The following is a 12,556-nucleotide window of genomic DNA, read 5'->3' as shown; positions in this document are numbered from 1 at the left end:
CCGTGCCCACCAGCAGTACTGCCCAGCTGTCACCCTCTGCAGCCCACAGTGAGGCTCCCTTGGGACTACGCTGTGTCTTCTCAGAACAACGTGACTTTCTGAAGGTCCGGGCTTGTCTCTAACACCTCCCAGCTTCTTCCAGGAGCTGAACTGACAGCTGATGGGCTCTGTACCACGGCAGCTGGGTCTCAAGGTCCCATTACCCGAGGGGCTGGGGCACTGGCTAGGGAAGGAGATGGGCAGGGCAGCCTCCTCTCTGCTCCAGCTCTCTCAGATAGCTGCACATCTTTCCAGTAGCAGCAGAGACGCCCTTTTGCAAAGCTAAAAGGCCTGAATTACACAGACTAACAACAGGACTGAAGTGCATGTGTTCCCCAAAGAAGCAGTGACAGGTGGCCAGCTTTCCCTCCCTGGGGGTAATATCTGTGTCCCACTGTTGGCAACCCCCAGCATGTCTGGGGAGGATTTGAGCCCAGAATGCTAGGCCTAGGCTGGGGGCCTCAGCAGGGAAGCTGTCTTTGAGGATGTCAGCAGAGCACTCTGCTATGAGCAGAGTGATCTCCAGGGAAAACAAGTCCCTGTGGCCAGACACAGCCAGCATAGCTTGAGGGGAATCAAAGAAGGAAATAGTTGTCCCCATGTCCCTAGGGAGTGGGACAGACAGGAAAGGGCTAGGGGAGCAGTAAGGAAGTTTTGCATCTCTGCTATCCTAGGTCTGTCAATCCAGATTAGAAGAATACTTTGGAAGTGGCCTCAGGATGTGACTTAGGACACAGGAACAGAGCAGATGACTTGTAGGGGTTCCTTCAGCCCTGCTGACTCCAACTGAAGCAAAGTCCCAGCAGGTGTGAAGTAAAGCTCTGGCTGTGCACACCTCAAGATATGGTGTGGGTGTGGGGTGAGCTGCAGCCCTGTGAGGAAGTGGGGGAGTCAGTGGGACTTGCTGTTGCATGGGTGGGAACAGAGGTTTGGTGGCAATTGCCTTCCCTGAGTCAAAGTCTCCATAAGGGCCCTGCTCACATCCTTGGGAGCTCACGGGGATGTGCCTACTTCCCAGTCCTGCTGTTTGCCTCAGTTATGAAATCCCATGCAGCCCTGTCCAGGCAGCAAGGGGTAATTAAAGGCAAAGAGGCCCCATTCCTCAAGGACAGCCTCTTGGCAAGGGTGGAGAGGCTGTGGAGTTGTAGGGAAGCAAGACATGCTCAAAACCCCATCTCTCCCTGTCCTGGGGGAGCATAAAAGAAAAACTGAGTTGCTGGATGAAGCATCTTCATCCATGGCTTGCTGAGGCCCAGAGAGCTTTGTTGGCTTTTCCACATGCAGAAGGGTGGGAGCACAGAGGATCGGAGGATAGCTCACAGGGGCATCACTGCCACAATGGTGTGCACGGTCACCTCCACAACTGTCCCTGCACAGTTCTGGCCAGCTCCTTCCATCAGCTGGGGATGGCTGCTCCATCCTTCACCAGAGCCACACATATCCCTGGAGTAATGTGCAGGTGCAGCAGTTGCCTGGCCAGGCAGAAGATTAGCCCTCACCAACTTTTACAGATATACTGCTTAGCAGGAGAGCTGCAGCATTGTTTCTCCTGCTTGAACACTGAGCAGGTGACACTAGCATCCCAAATCAAAGTCTCTCCAACCTTGGGCAGCTCTGAGAGAAATGTATGCATACATAGATATGTACATGCTTGTGGAAGTATGGTGAAAATCAGCCTAAGTAATGTGGTTTGGGGCTTTGGTTTTATAACCACAGCCATTCAGTCCAGATTAGAAATGGGCAGTGTCCCTGGAAGGTGACATGAGGCAAGAGGCTGTGTGACCTAGAAGAGTCAGCCAGAGATAAAACACTTCTGGGGCACTGAGGATAAGCTGCCAGTTGGAAACTTTCCTGCCCAGAAAAAGAAAAGGGACAGACTCTGAAGGGAATGTAGCAAAATGCAGAGCCTCCCAATCCACTGAAACTTCTTGTTGTATTTATGCATCCACTGGGATGCATGAAATGAAAATGGATATCAAAATGGCCCTTTGCTCTCAGCTGCAAGGGAGACTCCATTGAGAACCCATCCAACAGAAGGAAATGAGATCTCATTACATTAAATATTAGCTGATGCACTATCCCATTGGACTTGTTATACAATCCAAATGATGCACCTCTTCAAAAAATAATTAGAAAAAAATGTTGCTGGAGACATAAAATACAAAGGAAAAGGCTATACTTGTGTTTCAGGCCTGCTTGGCATGGAAAGGTGGGGTCTTGTTTTTGATTATGTTCTCTCAAACATTAAAATCTGCCTGCCAATATGTTCTGAGCTTCACATGCTTCATTTAACTACAGACATAGCAACAGATAAATATGCCATGACAAATTTGGTAACATTACTTTATTGACAGCCAAAAAAACCCCAGATCACTCAAGACTAAAAGTCTGAACTCCTGCCAAACAATCACAAGCGGAGTGCTGAGATGAAAGATTTCATGCCAGAAATGGACAGACACTACTAAAACGCCCAACAACTGGAAGGTCTCTGCAAAGGTGAGGGCTCAGCTGCAGAAACAGAGAGTGAAAACACAATGAAAGGGAAACAAACCACACCTGAGAAGACTGGTCATTGCTGCTTAGGTGACTGCATCAGCAGGACAAGAGAACATCAAGCAGGACTCACTTGTCAGAGGCACTCAGTGCACCTTGTGCTGGTGAGATATGTGGGGGGATTTGAAGTACCTATTTATGATGGCTGAGGGGAGCACTGAGCAGATTAAAGTTATATTTGCAGCTATTAAAAATGATCAGAATAGTGAAATCTAGAGACAAGAGAGAAGCTTCAGAGGGATGAGCCAAAGCTAATTAATTGGACAGCGTGATGGGAGAAGAAATTAAGCGTGGACAGGGGGAAGGTAAAACATATTGGAAGGAACAAGTTCAGTGCTTCATAATCACTAGTGATTTCTAAATTAACTGGAAGCATGAAGGCAAAAAAATTATGTGGGTGTATCTGTGGACAATAGAGTGAAAACCATCTGGTTAATGTAGAGTGGTGAGGGAAAAAAACCCTGAACATGCTGTCAGATTGCTTTCATAGAGGGATACAGAAAATAATAAAGAATTTACAGTACTGTGTTGGTAATGACTCAGCTGTTATGGATAAATTGAGACTTTTCAATTAGAAGACAGATTCAGATAATTTATTTTGAAAAATACAGTTTAAAAACCCCAAGTCTTCTGTAAAAGTGAAGCATTAAGCCCTGGAGGGCAGAATGAAGTTTTTAAAGTGTTTATCAGGAAGTCTAGCCATTTAGGAGGCAACAGTAAACAACACATAAGATGCAGTTCCCTTATGAAACATAGCACCCAGCATCAGATCTTGTCAGGACTCTGATATGATGTGAATAGCACCTGATAATACAGATAACTCCAACCTCACATGTAGTTAAAGCTCCTGAGAAGCCTGTGTTTGCAATATATATGAATAGCATCCTTCTGGAATTAGTGTCATTTTCCTCCTTCTTAGCAAACGTTGTCTTCTGAGGAGGCTGGAGATTAAAATGCTTCAATGCAGTAAAATCCACAGGGAATCCCTTCCTATCCCTTCCTTGCTCCCCATCACCAATGGCCCTGCGTGTCTCATGTAGCCGTGTCAAAGGGGGCGCCTCTTACCCCTGTGAGTGGTGCTGAAGCACTGTTCAGGTGTCAGGCACTGTTCTTCGGCATGTGCTGGGTGGAGGAAGGAGGTACTTTTGGAAAGCACCTGAATTCTGCAGTTATTAAGCTCCCAGTTGACATGCTGTGAATAGACATTCAGTGTGACCTTTTCCTTGCTCCAACTATGAAATCTTCCCGGATGCCTAAAGTATGTGGCAGAATCACCAGCTCCTCACAGCATAAGAAACTCCCATTCTCCTGGACAGTTGCCTTAGGAGACCAGGACAAGGAGGTCATTATGGCAAAGGGCAAGTCCTCATGAAGGCAAGAGACCTCCATGAATTCCAAGTGTCCCCATCAGAACTGATGCTCCTGGACCAGAGCCAGCTGTGGTGTAGGCTAGGAGAGCTGGGGAGCAGTGTGGGATTTTCAAGGATATGAAGGGGGCAAGGAGGGAGAAGGAGATGGTGTGTATGGGTGCAGTTGCATCATGTGGGGGATATGTTCAGGGAAATAGCAGACATCTGGAGGACGAGTGGGATACGGAAGGGAACCCTGTGTGCTGTCTAGCTGCTTTGCATTGCTCTGGAAAAGCAAAGCAGCTCTAAACCCAGAATAGCTGCTCCATATGCTTTGGCTGTTTTCGCCCGCAGCCAGAGCTTTGTGGTAAATCTGGCCATGAAAGATAACAGTCTCTTAAAAATGCTGAGCTTGTGGGACTACTTGTCCTCCATGGATGACCTCAGAACAGTCCTTCCAGCCTGATTCACTGTGATTCTGCAACTGCTGAAGGTAAAACTCTGAGTTATGAAGAAAATCAAGGGGCTGAAAATCAAGGAGAAAACCATACGACTTCGAATCTTTACTCCCATGTAGCCTGAAACAAAAAAAGTTCAGTGAGCTTCAGCTGTAAAAATGTAGATGTGCTTGGGACAGGGCAGAGTGTTTGAGGCCTGTCTGTGCACTTCTGCACCATATTATGCTGAATTTAAGTCATAAACTCAGGACTTCACTTTGACATAACTCTTCCCAAGAATAGAGGTCTGTGACATGTGGTTGCCTGCCAAATCTTGCTCATCTCTGATTGTGAGAGAAGTGAGGTCAATGGTTGACAGATGTGATCCAGCCTTCTGGTTACCAGGGCTTGTTCTGCTGCTGGTACAGACTGCAGCCACTAATCCCTGGGGCCTTGGAGGGCATGGAACAAATAGCAGGATTCAGCCATGTTTTCAGAGGAGATGACAAAGAGAAAACTTCTCATGTCCCACAGCTGGCTTTGAGACAACAGAGTTCAATCCCATTCTCTCACAAGGGCCTGGGCTGTGGTGTGTGCTTCACTTCATTAAAGATTCTTCTACTTACTGTTTTTTCCTGTTCCCTCTCATTTTTCAATGTTGTTCCGCTCTGCCCAAAAAAACCCATCTTGGGTGAGGATGTGTCCCAGCTTATGCATGTGGGGACATGTACAGCCACAGAAGCTGGGGGCTCTCAGACTGTCCACATGCTGTGATGTAGTGGCACAGGGTTTAAATCCAACCCCAGGAAATAAAGCTGCTACCTGAGGTGGCCATCACTTGCATGATAGCAGGTCTCCCACTGACTAATTGCTGAATAAACCCTCTTTAGAGGCTGGCAAATGATCCCTGGGGACCTCCTTATGCAGCTATTAGCAGGAGGCAATGCCTCTGGAAATGAAGCTTTACCAGGCTGCTGAAGCCCCAGACAAAAGGCAGGCAGCAGGGTTAGGATGAAAATATCAGTGAGCAGCTGTGTGAGCACCGCAGGGACCTTCCCCATTTGTGTTCAGTCTCTTGCTGTCTCAGAGGCGCTGTAGTGGGCTGCATCCCAGTCCTTGGGATCCTGTAGCTTCCTGCAGACCCTTTAGCATCCCTCTGACCTCCCTGGGAGCTTGTGCTCAATTCATGAGCAGTTGAGGGCACCCTCCACTTCATGGCTGTATTGAGGAGTGGACCTTGCACCAGGGCAGCCTCCTGATGCAACCCCCTCCACATAGACCTGCAAATCTCTTGATTTCTCCTTGCTTCTTCATTTCTGGTATCAGATCTCTGAGAAGCTGACTTGTGAACATATTAATGAAATTCAACTTGTCAAACAGGAATAGAAGGACTTAGCCCCCCAAACCCTTAAAAAGTATTGAAATTCACTCAAATAAGCAAAAAAAAAAGACTGAGCTGTCACACATGAGGCACATGAATCATCTTCAGGGAGGAAAGCAATTCTGGCGATGTCTGGGCTTGAAGTAACTGTAGTTAACATTATAATGACTCATACCGCATATGCGTCATATCATTTTTCATTAAGAGCAGCATTCTGATGTCCTGTGACTAACTGGAAGCTGGAATTGTGCTCCCAAATTGTGCTCCTTGGGATGGGAACTTGTCTTGCTCATAAGTTCTTAGTGTCAAAGGCATTAGCAGCTTCCAAATATTAAAATAATAATAATAATAACAACAACAATAATAACAATAATTCTCAGATCAAACACTTCATTCACGTGACAAATTGAGATGGGCTTTGTAGCTGTCATCCTCAAGAGTGCCATGATTTTAGTAGGGAGAAAATAGATAAATTGAGGGCAGGCACCTCCAGAGAGGCTATTCTTCTCCTCTCAGCCCATTAATGTCAAACCAGGCTCTTCAGCCCATTTCTGATTTTCAGACAAGGTCAAAATTTCCATCTTTGTCTCTCCACAGAAAGACCTTGGATTCTTTTTCTATAACCCTATGACATCCTCAGCATCCTCCCAACAAATTTTTTGATGTGCAAATCCATGCTAGTCAGGCATGAACATCAGCTCTGGCAGCCCAAACTGCTGAGCCAACATCACCCAGAGAAGCCCATGTGTCACCAAGCCTCTGTTTGTCTGCACTTGCCAGGGACCTGAGCCAGCACTGACCCTCCACCCTGCGTAACAGGGTTCTGGAGGCTGGCTGAGTTTGGGGTGTCAGAGGGGAAGGGGTAATGTTGCACAAGAGATGTGATCCAAAGATGACTGAGTTGGGGGCCACAAATGCAGGGGATTAAGGGAATGAAATAGTGGCAACTCATTGAGGACAACCTCAATTTTTTGAGAGCAGAATCTGCAGTTTTTGTGGGCTCAGTCCATTACACTTGGCCAGGGGAAGTGTCATGTCTCTGGGATGATGTTAGCTCATCTGATCAGACCAGTCCTCTCCACCATTTCAGCCTTGCTTTTGCCCCATGAGGTCAGTCGGGCTGTTTTGGGTGCTGCTTGCACTCTGTTGGGGTGGGTCTGGAGGACAGTAAGGATACCCATGGCAATGCCAATGGACCTTGCCTCTGTTCCAATGCTAAAATACTCAAATTATATCAAAATTTGATGAGTGGTGGGAGAAAATTACCAGGCAATGGGAGGTAAAGGTGAGGAGATCCCCAGGAACAACCTGTCACAGGGAAAAATGGGAGAGATGTAGCTCTGGGATATGAGCCAAGGATGCACTAAGCTGCCAGGGGAAAACTTTTGTGCGCCTACACCACCGCTATGTTTTGATGGTAGCATAACTCCACTTCCCAGAGGGCTGCCATGGGCTTTGAAGCACAACTGATGTCACTTGTTGGCCATGGTTGCCTTGTTTTTGTGCTGGTAGAGCTACGACACCCACTCAGGGATGGAGTCCTCTGTGGGGGATTACAATGAGCAGTCCTAAAGTGACTGCTGGAGCCTGCAGAAGGTCACAGGCTGCATGGATACCATAAGAGGTTGTTCAGAAGCCTTTGTGTAGCTGGGAAGCACCCTTCCTGCTGAGACCTGCCCTGGGACAAGGCTTTGAAGAGAGGGTGAGAAGCCCTGGTGCAGAGCAGCAGCAGATGTGCTACAGCAAGGCGCACTTCCTACGGCTGTCTTTGGAGTTGGTCTCATATACTCAGGGCAATGGCTCCTCCAGGCTCTGGGCTCTATTAAATATTGTGGTGTCAGCTTAAAACCACTTCTTATAACCAAATTGTCCTCCAGCGTAACGACAACATCGAATCTGGGTGTGAGCAGAGTAGCTGAGGGCTATGCTGGAGTTATTGTATCAAACTGCAGGAAGAGAAAAAACACAATCTGGAAGATACCTGCAGTGCTAAACACACATTACCCTGCTATCTGAAGAAACAGATCAGCCAAAGAAATGATTATCAAACTTTACCAAATATACTACCTATGGGCTGAAGGAAGCAAGAGAAAGTGCATCTCAAAGGGAAATATTTATAGAAAAAGTGAAGAACTTCAAGAACAAGTTGCTTACATTTGAAGCTCCCTCTCAATCACTGCAGCAGGACAAGGACAGTACCCCCCCCTGCTGGAGAGCAAGTGCTGTCATGGGTGGCACTAATGTACCATCTGAAATCCATATCGGGCCAATAATCATTCATATCAGCTGCTGAAATACCTTTTAGAGGCTAGATTGGCAGGAGGAAGAGTCTTACAAACCTTGGGAGGTGAGATTGCCTGGAGATAGCGACAAAAATACAATAGCAGTGGGGTCCAGAGGGAAACAGCAGTCATATAAATTGCCCATTCAACTTTGCCTCCCTAAGCCCAGGACATCCATCCCCCAAGATGGACCTGTGAGAAGGCTGCAGCAGCTGCAGACCAGCTCCAAAGTACTTTCACAAGCAGACAGGCCATGGTGGGGAGCCTGACTCTAAGAAGTGGCCAATATATTTGTTTTCTTGTGGATGCTTGGTTGTAAAAGCAAACTGTGTATGAAGTCCATACAGCTACTTGTTTTTTATTTGGGTCCCTTTTCAGGGTTATAGATTTAGCTATATCATTAACTGCCTCAACCTCAGACTAGAGATCATTTATAAACAGGAAAGTATTTCAAGTGTTGAATGTGCCAGGCTATGACATAAATAGGTATTGTTTGGAGGGACTGTGCTATAATCAATTGTCTCAGGATACTGTTATCTGTGAGACACAGATACAATCTCATAAAAATAGTTCTAAAAGCTGAGAATACAAATAAAAATATTTTACAAACCTCTCTCTCATTGATGCATTTTAAACACAGCATTTCTAATACAGCATGTCAAACCCATCAGCACAAATGGCATCATTGCTGCTCCAAAGGCCTGCCTGCCCTTTTCTTCCACCTCCCTCCACCAGCTGGTGAGACCCACATGTGCAGCCCTGCGGGCTTGGGGCCACAGCTCTGGGCCTGAGCAGGTACAGCCTGAGCACCAAAATGATGATGTAGCTTCTGGATTCAGGTGTCCCAGCCAGGATCATCTCATAGCAGCCTGTCCAGGACATGTGCCTGGACATCATTACCTATTGCAGCATCTCTCAGTGGTCCAAAGGTCCCATGTTTTTAAAATAAGCCTCTGCTTTAGACTGATGTGCCAACTTTGCAAAGTTGCTCTGATTCGGCTCTTCACAACTGAGTATCATTGCCCTGCAGTGCACCCCATACCAGTGTACTTTCAAAGCATCAGGGTCCTGCAGCATCTCTGCTGGCTCTGGAAACAGGGAAGGTGGGGGACCAAAGTGCATTCTTTGTTTTCAGCCAGTAGTGCAATTTGCCAGGCTGTACTCTGATTTACTGCACCCCCTGATGACCATGCAAGAGCAGTAAACACCTACATGGCCATTTGGCTCAATTATTGTAATTCCCTCTCCACGGGGCTTCTCCATCGTGCCTTGCAGGTTGTTCTGGAAGCAGCCGCACACTGGCTTACTGGCTGGAGATTCATTATCATGTCATCTTCACTTCTGCCACCTGTAAAGCAGTGGATTGATTGATTTGGTCTCGCTAGTCCCTAAAGCCTTCATCAGTGTTTATTGTGGATGTCTTAAAATCCCATTCTCCATCCACACAGGAACTGCCTGTCAAATCTTGTCAAATCTTGTCCTCACCTTAGCCCTCTCTCCTCTTTCAGCAGTGCTGCTATAGAGAGGGAAGGGCGGGGCCCTGAAGACACTGCACGATTGGTATTATTCTTGTTTCTCACCCAGCTGCAATGTAATTTGTAATGGTAATTACTGAAGTAATTACCATTTTCTAACACCCAGAGATGTCAGTGACAGGCAGTATGCTGGCAGCAGGTATTGCATGGACATGAAAAAGGGAAATGTAGAGGGCATATCTGGGATGCTGCAGATAATAGCACAAAGCCAGAAGTGGACTTAGAATAGCACTCAGCAGAAGTGTCTTTGAGAGAGCTCAGAGCTAGAGTGGTCAGTAGACCGGGAAGAATGATCAGAAGCTAAACAGAAAGGAGAGGAAGGATAGAGTTAGGGAATTGAGGATGAGAAGTTCAAACTTGATTCAAGAAGAAGCCAACAGAGAGAAAGCAATTCATATCACATCCTGGAGACAGAAGCAGGTGCTACTGGGCATGGGCTGAAGAAGGCAGAGATAAAAGAGCATGGTTGGGAGCTGAAAAGCAGAGGCTATCAAAGCATGATTTTGACCAGCACCTGATTAGAGCTAGAGCTGTCCATGCACTAAGGGCAAGCCAGACTCTAGAAAGGCCAGGCACAACCAATTGGCACAACTTGGACATGGGCTGGATGTGCAAGGAGAGGATGGAGGATGGATGAAAGTGCTCACTCCATCTTCAAGCTTCGGTTGCAGAATGAGGAGCATCACCAGGAGAATGTCACCTGCTGGTATTGTAGCTTTTTAGCATTCTCCTTGCCACCTTCTTTTCCCCTCCTCTTCTGCACCAATTTCCTTTAATTTGCTCATTAAATGGAGCTGGGTTATTACAAAAAATTGTGGCATTTTCTCTTTAAACCTGTGGAATAGCCAGAGCCCTGAAATTGCCCTGAACTCTAATGGGTACAATTCTGGCTCTAATAAATTACTGGCAAGCTTCTCACCGACTCTTGCAGAGCCAAGATTTCACCTCAGATGGACCCTATCTTTCAATTAAAAGTATTACTCTTAATATTAATTAAAATTCTGTCTAATCCTAGCTTTGCAAGGGGCAAACCCTGAAATTCATTAAGACTTGTATAAAAAGCAGAAAGGACCAGTCAGGAAAAGGGCCTTATTTGAGAGGCTAAGGAATGCCATCTTAAATTGACCTTAAATTGGCCAGGTCTGAAAACTGGGACAACTTGGTGCTGGAGCCCACTGGGAATATGATGTCCCTGGGTGCGAGTGGCTACGGAGCTGATGGGAACTCCTCCAGCTTCCCATGGTTTTGTTCTTGTAGGTCCTTGTCTTTTCCAAGGGTCCCAGTGCTGAGGCAGAAGAGGGCAGGTGAAGGAGGCAGCATGGAGCTAAAGAATCTGGGAAGTTCCCAGCTAATGCCTTTGCTTCACCTTCTCTTTGTCCTTCAATCTTCTTCAGGTATCCATCCACACAGACATGATCTTGCTCATGGGTGCTTCCCCCAGCTGCCATCCCCAGCAGCTCAGCCCACAGCCATACTGTGGTCACAGGGCAGTCTGGTCTCTGTGATGCTGCAGGCCTCACCTTTGCTATCCTGTGTTGTGTCCATCTGCCATCCTCTAAGGCCTCTCGCAGAAAAACCTCCAAAGAGTGCAGCCAGCAGTGGGGAGCAGCTGCTGCCTGTTCTGCACTGGGGGAGAAGCTAACAGTTCTGCTCATCTAGGGGTCTGGTGGTGATCATCCACCCTTCACCACTCTTCGAGGCTACGGATGCAAAAGACACTCTCTGCTCATTGAGGGAGATAACCCAGAGCCCAGCTCCTTACCAAATGTGGGGGCTGTCACAGCTGACCCTTCCAAGGACTTCAGCTGCATTTCTGACTCTGGGATATCACAGCATCTACCTAGGGAGCTGTGCTGGTTCTCAGCTTCCCAAGACTTCTCCAGGCTGGAAGCATGCCAGACACTGCCTCCAGCTCACAGACTGCCAGCAGACTTCAATGCCTGTGTGAAAGAAGGATAAGGGTGACAAGCAAACATGGGAACCATCTTGGCTGGCTGCTACCCACCGTCCTCCAGCACACTGCCTGCCATTGGCTAAGCAGCCATGTGCAACTCCTTCCTCTTCATGGCACTTTGGTCTCTGCTTGCAGATCGGGAGGTCACCCAAGAAGTGCCAAGAAATCCAGGGGCCACTGTATCCCTGAAGAAAACCAGCCCTGGTTTTGCACTTCACTCAATGAGACCCTTCATCCCCACCACAGCCTTCACTTCATCGCACACCTGTGCAAAGTCCCACGGACTGCTTGTGACTTACTGCTGGCATGTGATGCTGCTCTGGCCTTCAAACCCAACACTCACCAAGCCATTGAGAGAACACCTTAATAGGTTGCCCAAAGATTTGCTGTTATCAGCCTGGACAGGCAGCGCCTTCTGGCAGCAAGCAGGGAGCTGGCAGAGAGAGCCAGTGCACGCAGCCCTGACGTTAGCTCTGGGATAAAAAACCTACTGGAAGGGAAAAATATCTTGGAGGCTGGAAGAGGGAGAAATGAAATGGAAGAAGCTGGCCAGGTGAATTCTGCAAGGATCTTTCTACAGACCAAAGGCTGGGATCAAGGCCCAGCATTAGAGACATTTGGCCAAAAAGCTAATGAGTTACCTCAGTCAGGAGCTGAATCCCAGATATCATAGTATTTTCTGGCCCTCAGATGTGAACCAAAGTGCCTAGCATCTGTCCTTTGGTTACTTCATTTCAGTGTAGGCATCCTGGAGTCTCTGCTTGTGTTTGCAGATGCTGTAATTTTGTATGCATTCTCATGAGGCTCATATAAATAAAAAAATATTTCTTCATCAAATAAGTATCAGAGCATTATCCACAGGCTGCAGCTTTAGGTGGTTGCTTGACCTCTGTGAGAAGCTCTGGTTTGCTACATGTTAGACAAACAATTTTTCACTGTCTCTTCTGTTTCTCTGCACCTCTTAATTCCTTTGTTTTTATTTCTAAAGCTGTCCCATCAGGCTGAATGATTCCTAAATCCCTGTTC

General features: G+C 47.1%; 1 long non-coding RNA gene across 1 annotated transcript; it reads right to left on the bottom strand.

The window, feature by feature from the left end:
• Window positions 1–8,940: 8,940 nt before the first annotated feature.
• Window positions 8,941–11,946, bottom strand: LOC137475492 (uncharacterized). Its single transcript, XR_010999923.1, has 3 exons — window positions 11,339–11,946; window positions 11,097–11,202; window positions 8,941–9,389 (listed from the first exon to the last, which is right to left on the bottom strand). It is a non-coding gene; the product is annotated as an uncharacterized lncRNA (long non-coding RNA).
• Between the last annotated feature and the right edge of the window lie 610 nt (window positions 11,947–12,556).

This window comes from Anomalospiza imberbis, chromosome 6 (assembly GCF_031753505.1).
Source record: "Anomalospiza imberbis isolate Cuckoo-Finch-1a 21T00152 chromosome 6, ASM3175350v1, whole genome shotgun sequence".
Taxonomy (NCBI): Eukaryota; Metazoa; Chordata; class Aves; order Passeriformes; family Viduidae; genus Anomalospiza; species Anomalospiza imberbis.
This window is presented reverse-complemented; position numbering and strand designations above follow the sequence as displayed.